Source organism: Octopus bimaculoides, chromosome 7, assembly GCF_046866305.1.
Source record: "Octopus bimaculoides isolate indiv1 chromosome 7, ASM4686630v1, whole genome shotgun sequence".
NCBI classification, from domain to species: domain Eukaryota; kingdom Metazoa; phylum Mollusca; class Cephalopoda; order Octopoda; family Octopodidae; genus Octopus; species Octopus bimaculoides.
Window position 1 is genome coordinate 4,053,349 of NC_142934.1, and position 15,506 is coordinate 4,068,854.

The following is a 15,506-nucleotide window of genomic DNA, read 5'->3' on the forward strand; positions in this document are numbered from 1 at the left end:
TGATCTGTCAGATATTTTTGGCACATAAAAAGCACCATTCGAGGGTGGTCAATGGACAATGCCAGTGTTGCCTGACTGGCACCTGTGCTGGTGGCACATAAAAAACACCATTTGAACATGGTTGATGCCAGTGCTGCCTGACTGGCTCCTGCACCACTGGCACGTAAAAAGCACCCACTACACTCTCAGAGTGGTTGGTGTTAGGAAAGGCATCCAGCTGTAGAAACTCTGCCAGATCAGATTGGAGTCTGGTGCAGCTTTCTGGCTGGCCAGTCCCCAGTTAAACCGTCTAACCCATGCCAACATGAAAAACGGATGTTATATGATGATGATGATAAACTTTTCACACATACTAAACATAAATAAAAGCAAATTTTAAAAAAATAATTGTCTGATTTCAATGAAATAGTTAATTCTGGGACACCCTGTACATAGCAAGTACCCGTGTCATTTTCCATTATGCTTAAACTTTATTTGTTGTTGTGTATAATTTGTTTATAATTTTTGTTACTGTCCTTCACGTCTGCTGACTTAAATCAGCAGTATTGTGCTTTTGACGCCACAAAATGAACAATCTTATCAATAATGGCACGAAATTGTGATGATTTTTGGCTGACAACTGATGAGGGACGAGCATGTGTGCTTTTTCCCTTGGTGTTCCTTTGTTGTTCTGTGCAATTTTTTTTTACTACATAAGTATAAATATATAACTACACACACAGAGAAATACCTTCTTCATCTCAGTAGCTCAATTGTCTTTACTTTTTTAGGCATTAAGATTCAATGAGGTGAAGTGAAAATATGAAATCAAATATAAATATAAATATATATATAAACAATTGCAGCATGGAAGGTGTTTATAAGCCATTTAAGAAACACACAAAAAACGTTAGATTCACTCCAACGTTTAAATTTAATTTGCCAAAATATATTAAATTTAAATGTTGAAGTGAATTTAACGGTTTTTGTGTGTTTCTTAAATGGCTTATAAACACCTTCCATGCTGCAATTGTTTTCGTTCCAGCACACGATCTCAGATCAGGTTGCTTGCTATGCAAGTACATCTCTGTAATATTTATATATATATATACATGCACACATACACATATTTAACAACTAACTTACCTTGTTTCAGCCATTTTCCTAATTTTTGAAAAAGTAATGTTGAGATGAGATCAATTTAAAGTCGGCATTGTGTTGCATGTGCAGAACAAATGGCACCGTTCCCAAACATCTGTTAGATGTTAACAGACTCCAACCACGGGAGATCTATAATCAAATAAATAAATAAATAAATAATCTTTTAATCTTTTTTAGATTAAAAAAAGCAAAGCAAAACAAAAACGAATGAAGGCAGGCGTATATATACATATGTGCTCAAAGATATACTCAAATTTCTATGCAGTAAATTACATATAAGATCAAACGATAAGAACAATTGAATAATAATAATAATAATAATAATAACAGCAGCAACAACAACAGCAATAATCATCATCATCATCAAAGACAAAAACACTGTACATTATGACCATCATTAGATTAATATCTATTTATACTTTAAGGCAGTGAGCTGGCAGAACCGTTAGCACACCGGGCGAAATGCTTAGCCGTTACATCCTGAGTTCAAATTCCGCCGAGGTCGACTTTGCCTTTTATCCCTTTGGGGTTGACAAATTAAGTACCAGTTGTGTACTGGTGTCGATACAATCGATTGGCCCCCCCTCCCCCCAAATTTCGGGCCTTGTGTCTAGAGTGGAAAAGAATATCTATTTATACTTTATAGTCAAAGGCTTTCCAGTCATGACCAACCCGTTCCATTTCTCTTTTTAAAGGAATAATGTACATTATCCACTGTGACTGTGACAGGAGAGCTCAATACAGCCTAGTGTTACAAATATGTAGAGTTTTATGTGTTTCTTCAACAAGTCTGCAGTCCCCAAACTTGCCAAATTCCAACTTTAGGCAAACTTTAAAATGATTAATTATGAATTGTTAAGATGGGTTTACATAAAAACAATTAAAGATTGTTCCTGCCTGTATCTAAATGAGTAAGCCTGTAGAAATTTGACAAATTCTAGCATATCTGATGAATCATGAAAATCTGGAAATTTCACTGCAATCCAATGCAAGTTTTTGTCTGAGAAAATTCAAAAAATCTGCAGTACAAAAATAACATAAGAATTATGTGCAAAAATAATACCATGTTTTGCACATTCACCAGAGTTAAATGTATTCTGTAATGGTTAAAATATAAGAACCGCATCTGAAACTTCCAACTTAGAAAACTAAAAAGATAAAAAACCTCAATTTCTCATAGGATTCATAATTTTGTTGTTCTCTACAGCTGTTTCACTAGATAGAGTGAAAACATTATTATATTATAGGCGCAGGCATGGCTGTGTGGTAAGAAGCTTGCTTCTCAATCACATGGTTCTGGGTTCAGTCCCACTGCATGGCAACTTGAATTTGAACCAAATAATGATAATAATAATCCTTTCTACTATAGGCACAAGGCCTGAAATTTTGGGGGAAGGGACAGCCAATCATGTTCGACCCCAGTGTTTTACTGGTACTTAATTTATCAACCCAGTACATGACTGGTTCGTATTTTATCAACCTCGAAGGGGTGAAAGGCAAAGCTGACCCAGACGGAATTTGAACTCAGAACGTAAAGATGGATGAAATACCATCAAGCATTCTGCCAGCTCACCACCTGATTACTACTACTACTACTACTACTACTAGAATTACAAGAGCAAGACTATGTTCTGTCATGTGAGACAGCATTTCAGGGTCTCACATAAAACTGCCGGCCTTGTGCCAAAATGTGAAACTACTGCTACTACTGTCACCACATTCACTTCTGTAACCACCACCACCACCACAACAACAATGTAAGTACTACCTCCAACACATTCACTTTTGTAACTACTACTGCTGCTGCTACTACTACTACTGCTATTAATACTACTGTTGCTGCTACTACTACTATTGTTAATACTGCTGCTACTACTACTACCACCACCACACGGAGCAGTCTGCAGTTTCTGTTTGCCATGCCATTCATGTCATTTGGGGACTGTTTTGTCTACCAGATATGGTAACTCTAACTCCTTCGCTCTGTGAAGGTAGCCAAGTGCAAAGAAAAAACGCAGGAAAGGGTTGAAAAGACGGGGGGGGGGGGCGGAGGAGGAAGTGAAGGGTTAAACGTCAGAGAGAAAGCAGAACAGGAATGAGAATGTGAAAATATGGGAAATGGAAGTAGCATAGGTGCGGGGGTGGATGGTGGAAACAAGACTGGAAATAAGGAAATAAAAATAAAGTTAAAAACGAGAGAGAAATGTTAGACTTTTGCTCAAACTGCAACGAATCAGGTTTCTTCTAAGTAGGCCTGGTTTGTAAAACATTGCACTGTTTCACTATAAATATGTGGCGTGTGCGTGTGTATTCATGTGTGAGTATGTTAATGGTAGATGTGCCGGTGATGGAAGTTAGTATGTAGCGGGTTGCGATAGATAAGATTACGAAAGACGATATATCGGTAGATCAGATAATACATAAGACAGGCGAAAATGGAGTGTGAAATGAGAAATCAGACAAAATAAGTTGAATAAATTTCCGATGTTCACTGAAAACTTATCACAGCACCTGTTGATTGAATAAACCATTATATATTCTTGGCATCTATTTTATTAAACTTTGGAAAGAAATGGTAAAGAGTACCTTCTCCAAATCACTGGAGGTTGGATGTGAGGGGGAGTAGTAGTATTACGAACATGAAGCATTTAGGCTGCAAAGTTAACAAATACACACAGACACAGATGTGTGCGCACTACATACATATAAAGGTGTAGGTGTGGCTGTGTGGTCAAAGAGATTACTTTCCAACCACATGGTTCAGGGTTCAGTTCCACTGCATGATACTCTGGGCAAGCGTTGTCTACAATATTCATGGGCTGACAAAAGGGCTGTGTGCGTGTGTGTGTCTGTCCCCCTCCCCCCACCATTGCTCGAAAACCAACGTTAGTGTGTTTATACCCCAGTAAACTTAGCAGTTCGGCAAAAGCGACCGACAGAACAAGTACTAGGCTTACAAAGAATAAATCCTGGGGTTAATTTGCTCGACTAAAGGTGGTGCTCCAGCATGGCCCGCAGTCAAATGACTGAAATAAATGAAAAAATAAAAGAATATATATGTATAGTCACAAAGAATGGCCAGATGATTGTGATAATGAAGTCAGTTGACAGCTTTATCTCTCTGAAATATCACAGCAGTTGTCTGACATAACCCGACAGGAACCTGAACATCTGCTCAAATGGGTGGTGGAATTGCTGGATAGCTAAGGTGGTAGTACATTGCTAATTTGACATAGCAGGTTCTTTAGGCATACTTGTAGATGAGGCATGCCACTCACTTTAGCACATCAACCTGGTGCAAAGCCTCCATTTGTTTAAAGACAGTGATACACCATTGTTCATCATTAACCGAACAGATGACACACAAGTAATATATTTTTATATACAGGATGCCACAGAAGTAACGCCCTTTTTTTAAAACTACTACTATTACTACTACTACTACTGTGTTGGAACTATTGCTTCTGGAGAGGCTGTTGTTATTTAACCCCAGGTCAATCTTGCTTGGACAGATTTATGACCAATGATCACCAGATCTAACTAACACCACCTGACTCTTTTGTTGTGGAGTGTACTGAAAGCTCCCTGAATTAACACGGAAATATACCAAAATGGCTTGTAGAAGTGTTGCTGGTAGCGTTCGGCATTGGATGTGAAGGGGAACATTTTGAACATGCTAATTAGTTTGTTAATCATAACAGATTATGCTCGGATGAGACATCATCATCATCATTATTTAATGTCCATTTTCCATGCTGGCATGGGTTGGATGGTTTGATAGGCGCTGGCCAAGCTGGAAGACTGCACCAGGCTCTGATTGTCTGTTGTAGCATGGTTTCTACAGCTGGATGCCCTTCCTAATGCCAACCACTTTACAGAGTGGGCTGGGTGCTTTCTATGTGGCACCAGCTCCAGTGCTTTTTATGCGACACCAGCATGGGTGCTTTTTACAGGGTGCCAATTCGGGTGCTTCTTACATGACACTGGCACAATACTTGTAAATTTTCTTAAACTACTGTAATTTGTTTTCATTCAATAAAAGTGGCATGTAACTGTGCTGGTGGCACGTAAAAAGCACCATTTGAGCATGGCGGATGTGAGTGCCACCTGGCTGGCACATAAAAAGCACCATTCGAGCGTGGCCAATGCCAGTACCACCTGACTGGCACCTGTGACAGCGGCATGTAAAAATCACCATTCGAGCATGGTCGATGCCAGTGCCTCTTGACTGGCATGTAAAAATCACCATCTGAACATGGTCGATGCCAGTGCTGCCTGACTGGCTCCCGTGCCAGTGACATGTAAAAAGAACCCACTACACTCTTGGAGTGGTTGTTGTTAGGAAGGGCATCCAGCTGTAGAAACTCTGCCAGATCAGATTGGAGCCTGGTACAGTCCTCAGTCAAACCGTCCAACTCATGACAGTATGGAAAGTGGATGTTAAACAATGATGATGATGATGATGATGAAAAGTTAAATAAAAAATAGGGCGTTACTATTGCTTCACCCTGTATTATTTTAAAACCTCATCCAGCCATTAAATAAAATGTTTTCTGGCAATGTGTAACAGTGATAACAAACACATATGGTACCGATGGGAATGCTTGTCGGTTCTCAATGTGCAATGCTTAATTTTAATCTGCAAACTGAAAAATCAGAGATAAAATATTTTGATTAGGGAAAGTTTTTTAACACACAAATTAGAAAACGGTGACCTTGTTTCTTCTAGCTATCAACGTTTTATGTATTTGTCTTTGCAGAGGTTGAATGGTGCTCAAAGTGTTTCAATTTGAAGTACAATGCTTCCTCCTTTATTACACACAGGAACAAAGGAAAAACCTGCCATTAGAGTCATCATGTTTGACCTTTTACTTGTTTCAGTAATTGGGTTGCGGCCATGCTGGGGCAAGGTCTTGAAGGGTTTTAGTTGAAGAAATTGACACAAGTTCTTTTTAAGTCTGGTATTTGTCTGGCTCCTGTGCCAGTGGCATGTAAAAAGCAGCATTCGAACGTGGCCGATGCCAATGCCGCCTGACTGGCTCCCGTGCTGGTGGCATGTAAAAAGCACCCACCACACTCTCGAGGCCAGATCAGATTGAAGCCTGGTACAGCTTACCAGTCCTCAGTCAAACCGTCCATCCCATGCCAGCAGGGAAAGCGTACATTAAACAATGATGATGATGGGTCTCTTTTGCTGAACCGGTAAATTACAGGGATGTAAACAAACCAACATTGGTTGGTATTTGTTCTCTACAACAAAGTGGACCAAGGTTTGTGGCATTAAATCCTTAAATATTCTGCAGAGATAATTAATCAATGAGGAGATAATTCACTGATACCGTGAAGAGGGATTCAAAGACAGATTGTCTATGCGGTCACTTAACCTACTAGAAATAACAGCCAAATCACTCTCGAATCGCACCCTGCTAGTTTTCGAATAGGATACACATGATTATGCTGTTAACACCTTTCTGTAGACGAGGCATGAATGCCAAAGCTTCCAGTCTTCCTATTCCCTTTAATGTAAAGTGACAAGAATTATTTGGAACCACTACTTCTCATTGGTGTTGGTGGTATAATGTTGCAATACTGTAACTGGAATTTCTTTGCAATGAAAGACTAGGTTTTGTTTCAATTCCTTGTTAGAACTTTTTTGCAGTTACTTCAATAATATCATTGGTGAACGTCAGACGTAAACCAAAACAGCCCCTCCCTTGTTGCCACCGCCGCTGCCACCACCTCCTCCATGTACATACAGATACGCTTCTAACACTCAGAGACCTCTTTGCTTATTTGAAGAACCATTATATAAGAAGATCATTTCATTATTATTACAAAAAGACATGATTGTTCAGACACAGTTTATTTTCTATTTCCACCCTCATCAAAACATCTATTCATTTGGGTACACCACCCAAGAATGATAGCTGTATAATTCATATTTCAGCTTACACTTGTGTGTGACTGTGTACGTGTGTATTCATATATGTGTGTGTGTGTGTGCGCGCGTTTACATATGCATTGATTGACACAAGCACATATATCTATAAGACTAATGGCTCTTTTAAGTTACTGGTGATTCACCCAAACTGGCACTCCGCCGGTTATGTCAATGAGTGTTGGCAGTGGATCCAATCAATGCAACAGCCTGTTTGTGAAATTAATGGGCAAGTGGCTGAGCACTCCACAGACACGCATACTCTTAGTAGTATGTATCAGGGAGATACAACATGATGCAGAATGTGGCAAGGCTGGCCCATTCAATTACTGGTACAATTACAATTTTTGCTGGCTGAGTGGACTGAAGCAAGGTGAAATAAAGTGTCTTGCTCAAGGACGCAATGTGCCACCAGGAATCAAACTCATGACCTTCTGATCTTGAGCCAAATACCCTTGGTCGCTAATCCATGCCCCTTCACCTATAGCGTAAAATCGTGCGCGGACAGGATGCTGGATGCACTTTTGCCAAATGGACGTAAATCTGAATGACACAATGCTGAATGGACATAAAGCCAAATGGACACAATAATAATAAAAAAAAATACATTAAACGTTCCTATCTATATAGTTTAATGACCAATTCACCAATTTGGCACTTAAGATTTAATGAGATTAAATTTTAATTTCCGTATGTCTTTTCAGCCTCTTGACCGTTCGGCTTTTTGTTCTTCGGCATTGCATCCATGTACTGGGTAAAATACAAGAGTGTGTCCAACTAGAATGCCTCAGGCCACCATCCACAGAAGGGACTATCTTGTCTAACTGGCCAGATTCCGTGCTTACTTTAGCAGCAGGATGGGCAAAATGGAAAACCAAAACCCTTCCTGATCTCATTGTTTGTTAAACATCTGATGTCTTGGATTTACATCGGAACAAAAATCTGTGCTGGCAATGATATCTATAGAATATTTGTAGAGATAACTTTAACAAGTCATCTTCAATTAAAACCCTTCAAAGCGGTGCCTCAGCTTGGCTACAGTCCAATGATTAAAACAAGTAAACGATAAAAAAAACCCCCAAAACCCAATTAGAATTGAATTTCTATTCCACAGCATATTGAGCAGATACATTATAAATAAAGCCACAAAAGATGAGGGTCGGAGTCCCTCCAACAATGCATACTATTTAATAAATAACCCATCCTAGAAACAGATCTGTAAATGAAATCATTCTTCATGATATTTTCACTTCCTCAATGTCCACAATATAAAATACCACGCACACACACACACACATATATATATATATATATATATATATATATATATAAATACATACATCAATTCAATTAGCTAGACAGCCTTGCCTTGAAATGTGTGACCTACTGCCACACATGGAATCATTATTTGTAGCTTTAGGACACAATCTTGAAATTCTTTTGCAGAATGAAACAGAGGAGAGGAAAACAGAAAAGAAAAGAAAAAAAACCTAACAAATAATTTCTATTTATTGAAAACATTTTCCCTGTTTCATTTTTTTCATTGTTTTTAAAATCTAGAACTTTAAAATATTGAAGAAAACTATAAATAATACAGTTCTATATTTAAGAGATGAGGAATTATGTACATTATTTACATTTGATGGATATTTGTCCTCATCTTGTTTGTTGTTAACGGTAACGAAAGGGTTAAAACATGCTGTCCTCCACCCCCTGCCAACTTATAAGACTGTAAAAGAGTTTGGAGTTTGTTGATGAAGAATTAGTAGACTACACCAGAGAAGTTCCTTTCACTGACGCTTTTATATTAACTCAGAGATAAAAGTGTTAATAGAAGTAATTTGTGATAATATCATTTTTACCCACCATTTAGTGAGACTTGGTGAGTTAATGACATGAAAGGATAATTAACATGGAAGTTAATTACATATCTGTATTAACAACAAAGCAGTGAGCTGGCTGGCAGAATCGAGAGAATGGTTGGTAGTATTTCTCCCAGTTTTTTTACCTTTTGAGTTCAAATGCTGTTGACGTCAACCTTGCTTTTCCTCCCCTCAGGGTCAATAAAATAAAATACTAGTCAAGTACTGGGGTTGATGGATTTGTACCCTGCAATGGACCAGCAACCCGTTCGAGGAAATGCTATGGTCTCAGTCATTTAATATGCCATGGAAAGTGGGTAATGAGCTAAATGAGTCCAGGGGCTGAGGAGAAAAAAAACAAAACAATTGAATTTCAACTGGAATCAGTGGCTAATGGGAGCTTTGAGGGGAGGGTGTGTAATAAACAAAATATATATTTTTCACTGTAAATTTAACGATGATGATGATGATGGTGATGTTGTTGTGGATCTTCATGAAGATGTAAAATTCATCTTTGTATTTACATAGGGTTTGAGATCTCAGATTCATGGAGATGAAAAGAAAACAGACTGGGGTGTAGTTTATAGATTTCCCCAAGGGTATTAACAATATAAGCGAAACAGTGTGAAACTGGGTCACAGAAAGAAAATAGAAGTCAAAAAGAGGAATAAATGGATTTACCTTACATTAACACGCATAAACAGGACAACTAGGAGCCTGTACATGATTGCTTGACCTGCTAGAAACAAACAGGCATTTCTCCTTCAAATTATAGTCTATTATCTTAACAAAAAAAAGGAATGACACATCACATAATGTAACTCTAGATACATTATGCCCTAAGAAAAAAAAAAACAGGATGTTCATGATTATAGAATGCCTTTAATCTTATTGTTTCTCAATTAAGGCTGACCTGGGGTTAAACAATATAAGTCTTGCATGCTTACAGACCCAACACTCCCTGGCCTAATTTCCTTGCCAAGTAGTAATCTACAACAATGGCTAAGGTAATGAGGGAGTCCCTATATCATCACTAAAACTGCTAGAAATGGCAGCCAGATCTCCCACAAATTACATCTTATTAACTAAAATATAAAAAAAGGTAAGGTAGATAAGGTCTTTGGGCTAAAATTTGATGATTTTTCTTGTTCCCTTTTTTCAAGAACAGCTTGATACATTGGTGAATAGTCAATGGTGTTGGAGAGCATAAGGATTAAAGTTGAAATGTTAGCTGACATGGAGGATTGGGAGAGTTTCCTTATATTATGATGATTCATGTTGCCTAATACAATGATTTAACTATTGTAATTTAATCTTTTAGCCTAAATCGAAACAGCTGTAAGAGAATATGTTGATTTTTTTGCAGATTATAAATATATAAAAAATTTCATCTAACCTATCTGAATCTATTAACTCTGATGAGAGAAATATAGAGAATTGCTATGGTTGGAGTTAGCTCGCCCATAGCAACCTATATCTTTTCGAAATGGCCGGAAGATTTTCTACATGTTTACGATTCCTTATGAATCATTTTACATTCGCTTTTTTATCCACCTTCTTCATTGATTCAAATTCGAACATTTGGACTTCGCAGGTACATCTATGGATTTATATTTTTATATATTTATATTTATTTTATATTTGTGTTTATAAATTTTTATACATCTATGAATTTTTATATATTTATAAATTTTCGTGTAAATTCTTAGAAATTTTATATCTCATATAGATGAATGCATCTATGTATGTGTATTGTATACCAGGGAGAATTTCGTTAATATGGATTGAATGAATATATACATCGAACTTTGAATTGGTTTTCCCTCCGTCTTGATTTTATATTCCTACAGTTTTATCAGAGTGCTAATTGGTTAAGTTGTATAAAGGGATATCTATATCACATATTCTTTCATTATATATATATATATATATATATATATATATATATATATATATATATATATATATATATATATATATACATACATACATATATATATTTATATGGATATATGTATATACAGATATATTAGAAGGTTTGGAGGTGATGTACAGGTATTTTATATATTAAAAAAAATAATACTCAGAGATCTGGATACAGATTTTTATTAATATGTCACATGTTTTTATAAATCATATATTAGCGCTTGCATCTACTCTAATAGATTCTTCAGATTTAAAATTTTTTGAAGGGTTTGGTCTCTTTTTATAGTATTATTGAGTGTGTAGGGGTGGAGAGAGAGAGAGAGGGGGTGTGTGTGAGAAAAAAAGTAATGTGGGGTGTATAGGATAGTAAAAGAGGGTGAGGAATGGGGAGAAAGTGAGAGAGAGAGAGAGAGAGTGTGTGTGTGTGTGTGCCTGTGTATCTGAAAGGAGTGTCAATGGAAAAGTGAAGGAAAGAAAGAAAGAAAGAAGAGAGAAAGCAGAAAAAAATGTGTTTACATCTATACATCTGGCCAGTTCTTTCAATAGATGACAAATTGATTCTTGGTCTTTAAAAATAGCAAAACCTGTTTTGATGAGGAATAATAACAGTTATTTTTCAAAAAAATTGCCTGGACTTATCATCATCACTGTCCTGCGAGAGAGAGAGAGAGAGTGTGTGTGTGTGTGTATGCCATGATTGTGATTTTGTTTGGCTTGATGGGTCTTTTCAAGCATGACATAATGCCAAAGGTCATGGTCATTGCCTCTGTGAGGCCCAACACTCAAAAGGAACTCAGCCACTTTGCCTCCACCACAACAGGAGATTGGAAAAAGTCTTGATATAATTCATTCCCCATTACACATAACTCTTATGCACACCTCACACAAATATAACTCATGGACTGGAAGACTTTAACAAAGCAGATGCATCGCAAAGGGGACACAGCTTGGATTCAAACCGAATCTACATAAAATACTAAAAAATCTGCTGGTGGGAGCAGAAAGAACCACTGTCAAAGACATAAAGCATTCAAGTAAAAGGGTTTTATTAGAGAAAATAAAAAATAGTCACTCTCGGAGTGGTTGGCGTTAGGAAGGGCATCCAGCTGTAGAAACTCTGCCAGATCAGATTGGAGCCTGGTGCAGCCATCTGGTTCACCAGTCCTCAGTCAAATCGTCCAACCCATGCTAGCATGGAAAGCAGACATTAAACGAGGATGATGATGATGAGGTGGCATGTAAAAAGCACCCAGCACACTCTGTTAAGTGGTTGGCATTAGGAAAGGCATCCAGTTGTAGAAACCAGGCCAAAACAGACAGCTGGAGTCTGGACAGCTCCATGTCAAACTGTCCAAACCATGCCAGCATGGAAAATGGATGTTAAACGATGATGATGATGATGGTTGTGCTGTTCATTAATACTATTTAGAATGGAGAGTTAAAATGAAGCAGATATATGTATATGAATGAGTTTTGTTTAACATACAAATCATCAGCCTGTTTCTTTGCTGACAGATCTCAGTGTCCCTGTCACTCACCACAGCACTTCCTAACCTAGCATACACAGCGTGGGAGAAAAACTGGCCAATTCTGCTGGTCATGTAATGTTTAGACTAGATGCCATTTCCATCATCAAGCAATTTTGTGAAGTGGGTGCATTTTACCTGTCACTGATATCACCCCAAACATGACTAAAGACTTATCTACCTAAGGTTGCTTCCATTCATGCCTTCCATTTTCTGGAATGGTTTTTTGCAGCTGAATTGCTCTGCTTATCACCAGTGGATCTGGCAGACAAAAACACAGAAACTAGAAGAAACCCATTGTGTGTGTGTGTGTGCTACTGTCTCCTTGCCTTGATTCATATGATGGTTGCAAACAAATGTTACCATCCAGGAAGCTAATCGTAATTGTAAACAGGTGTCTAACAGGAAGCTAATCTTAATTGTAAACAGGTGTCACCATCAAGGAAGCAGTGTCTTTTGTTTCCAGTCTTTTGTGAAAACATGTCTCGTCATGGAGAAACATCACTTCACTTAGAAACAGATGAAGGTTGGTGATAAGAAATGCATCAGCTGTAAAAATTTGCTGGAACAAATTTCATCCGATCCATGCAAGCATGGAAAAGTGGAAGTTTAGACAATGATGATGATATCTGGTATTACAAAATAAAATTTTTATTAAGTCAGCAATTTCATATTCTTAATGTGTGCAAAACTATCAACCAGTTGTTCTGTCTCTGGTCAGCTCTAATCAAATATTGTTCCTATGATAACTATCATGGAGAATAGAGGTGAACCCTGGGGTACACGAGAGAAAACCTCCTTCACATCTGGTCATCAAAGTGCAATCTGATAGGAGCTGAGGTACAGATGGAGTTTTGACAGGAAGTTTGTATACTTGACACGATGAAAGCTTTACAGACAAAGGAAAACAATACTTTTGTAAAATCTCTCAAAAGGACATAGAAGAAAAGGTCACCAGTAAAGTTGGCTTTATGGAAGCCATACATGAGGTTAAGGAGAGAAGGAGGGAGAGAGAGAGAGAGAGAGAGAGAGAGAGAGATGTTCTGGAGAATGTTGTTAATGTCTCCATTACATTTGAGATGTTGGGAGTGAGATTGTCAGGGTTAAATGGTCTTGTAGAAGTTGACAAGCCAGAGAGAGCTGTACCAGGCACTAACTGTATGTTTTGGCATGGTTTCTACAGCTGGATGCTCTTCCTAACGCCAACCACTTTACAGAGTGTACTGGATGCTTTTTATGTGACACCAACACAGGTGCTTTTTACCCCTGCCTGGATGATCTTAATTAATTGACACATTGTCAACTCATATTACATATGCACGACCCTAAGATATATAAAAGAAAGGCCTAGGACACACCAAGCAAACATATCTTTGGCTCAAATAATTATAGGGTGAAATCTGAAGTCATAACTGATACTACAAGACATTTAGCAAAGATGTGATGGGAAAGAATTGGTGGACAGGTTTTATGGGCAAAACCGACTGGCAGAAGAGCCCAGGATAGAGTATGAGCAAGACGGTTGGTTAACATCCATGAGCTTGGATGGTCTTGCTTGGGGACCTAGCCAGATCGATAGGGAAGATTTGTTTCTGAGAGGATCCGAGGTACGGTATATTTGAGGACTCTGCCTACAAGACCCTCCCAAGATGAAGAGGGTAAATAAGATGAGATGAAGTTTGACACTAAAACTTAAATAGGTAATGGTCTATTTTATCAATCTTATTTGGTAATATGATAAAACTAATAAATCCAATCGTCACGAGGAAGGGAGAACTTAACTTTTGTTTTCGAGGAAAAGTGATGTTGTCTGTCTGGTCAGTTCTGATTCAGTAAACCAATGGTCAAAGGCGTTCCAACAACGACCATCCTGTCTTTTCAGCCGTAGTTTATTTTAAACTATATTACTCAATACGTTCTTCCAATTTTAAAAGACAGTAGAGTGATTTGGCTGCTATTTCTAGCAGGTCGGATGACTTAATAGAGGCTGCATTGTCGCTTGTTGATTCATTGAAACAAACTGTAGTTTAGCTCTAGATCGGCCTTGATCGAGAATGCCCAGCTTTGGCAAGACATTTATCGAGAAATACATTAGCCAACGTGCTCTTCACATTTTAAGGCCAGTCACGTGGCCTTGACCGCTATTTCTAGTAGGTCGAGTGGTCATATTCAAACAGCTCTGTTGTTTCGTAACAGAGACTGATGGCACTTTTCGGAAGTCATTTCCTGTTTTGAAGAATTCAGCGACTTGCAAGATAGCCTAAATATAGATTCGTTTAATTAAACACGAGATCCAATTTTTATGACTGTAATATAGTAATTGAATTGAAATTTAATACAAGCCTGTGGCTGCGATGGAATGAAAGAAAAAAAGTTAACCCTGCTAATACTGGAACTGGCGAAGGATACCACATGACTAAATCCAGCAAACAATCTACCACTCCTGTTTACTCATTGATCTGCTTCTCCACCCTTCTTTAACACTAAACTGCCATAAACGAATATATCCATCCGCGAACCAACGAAAGTGCTTCTATGTGGTCGCTCACCCTGCTAGAAATAGCAGTTATGTTTTCTTCACAACCACACGGTGCTGTCTGAGAGAGAGAGAGAGAGAGAGAGAGGGGGGGAGAGAGAGAGACAGAGAGGGGAGAGAGATTGGATAATGCCGTTCTGGGTGTGGTATATCTTGGAAAATGATGGAGTGGTGCATCTTTGGCCAAAAAGTTGGCTCAATCGGGGCTAACTTGTGACTAAACAACACATGCATTCAATAAAACTGTAATTCTATTTTTATAAACATAATTTAGTAAAAGACATTATGCTATATTTCTGATGCAAATAAAACATTAAATCGCATCAAATTTATATTTGTGCCACAAAATAAAAAAAAAAAACAAAACAAATAAAAACAGAAATCTTGTTGATTATGTATACTGCAAGCGATGAGGAAGGGCTATTAAATCTTTTTTCTCGAAATAAAAACAGAATTATTAAATATTATCCATCTGTCCTGAGGAGAGAACCCTCCTTGTAAGTGGAAAAACATATAAAATGGATTCGACCAACTCCAGTATTTAACAGTAATTAAAAACTCAGAGTTATTAATAACAT

At 37.8% G+C, this 15,506-nt stretch overlaps 1 protein-coding gene across 2 annotated transcripts in view; it reads right to left on the reverse strand.

Annotated features, from left to right (window-relative positions):
- LOC106874133 (xylosyl- and glucuronyltransferase LARGE2s) overlaps positions 1-15,506 on the reverse strand; it is a 39,681-nt gene that overhangs the window by 22,008 nt on the left and 2,167 nt on the right. For both annotated transcript variants that reach the window (XM_014921748.3, XM_014921747.3), the window contains exon 2: positions 1,126-1,269. The gene's annotated coding sequence lies outside the window, so the exon portion shown is untranslated. The remainder of the gene's footprint in view (positions 1-1,125; positions 1,270-15,506) is intronic.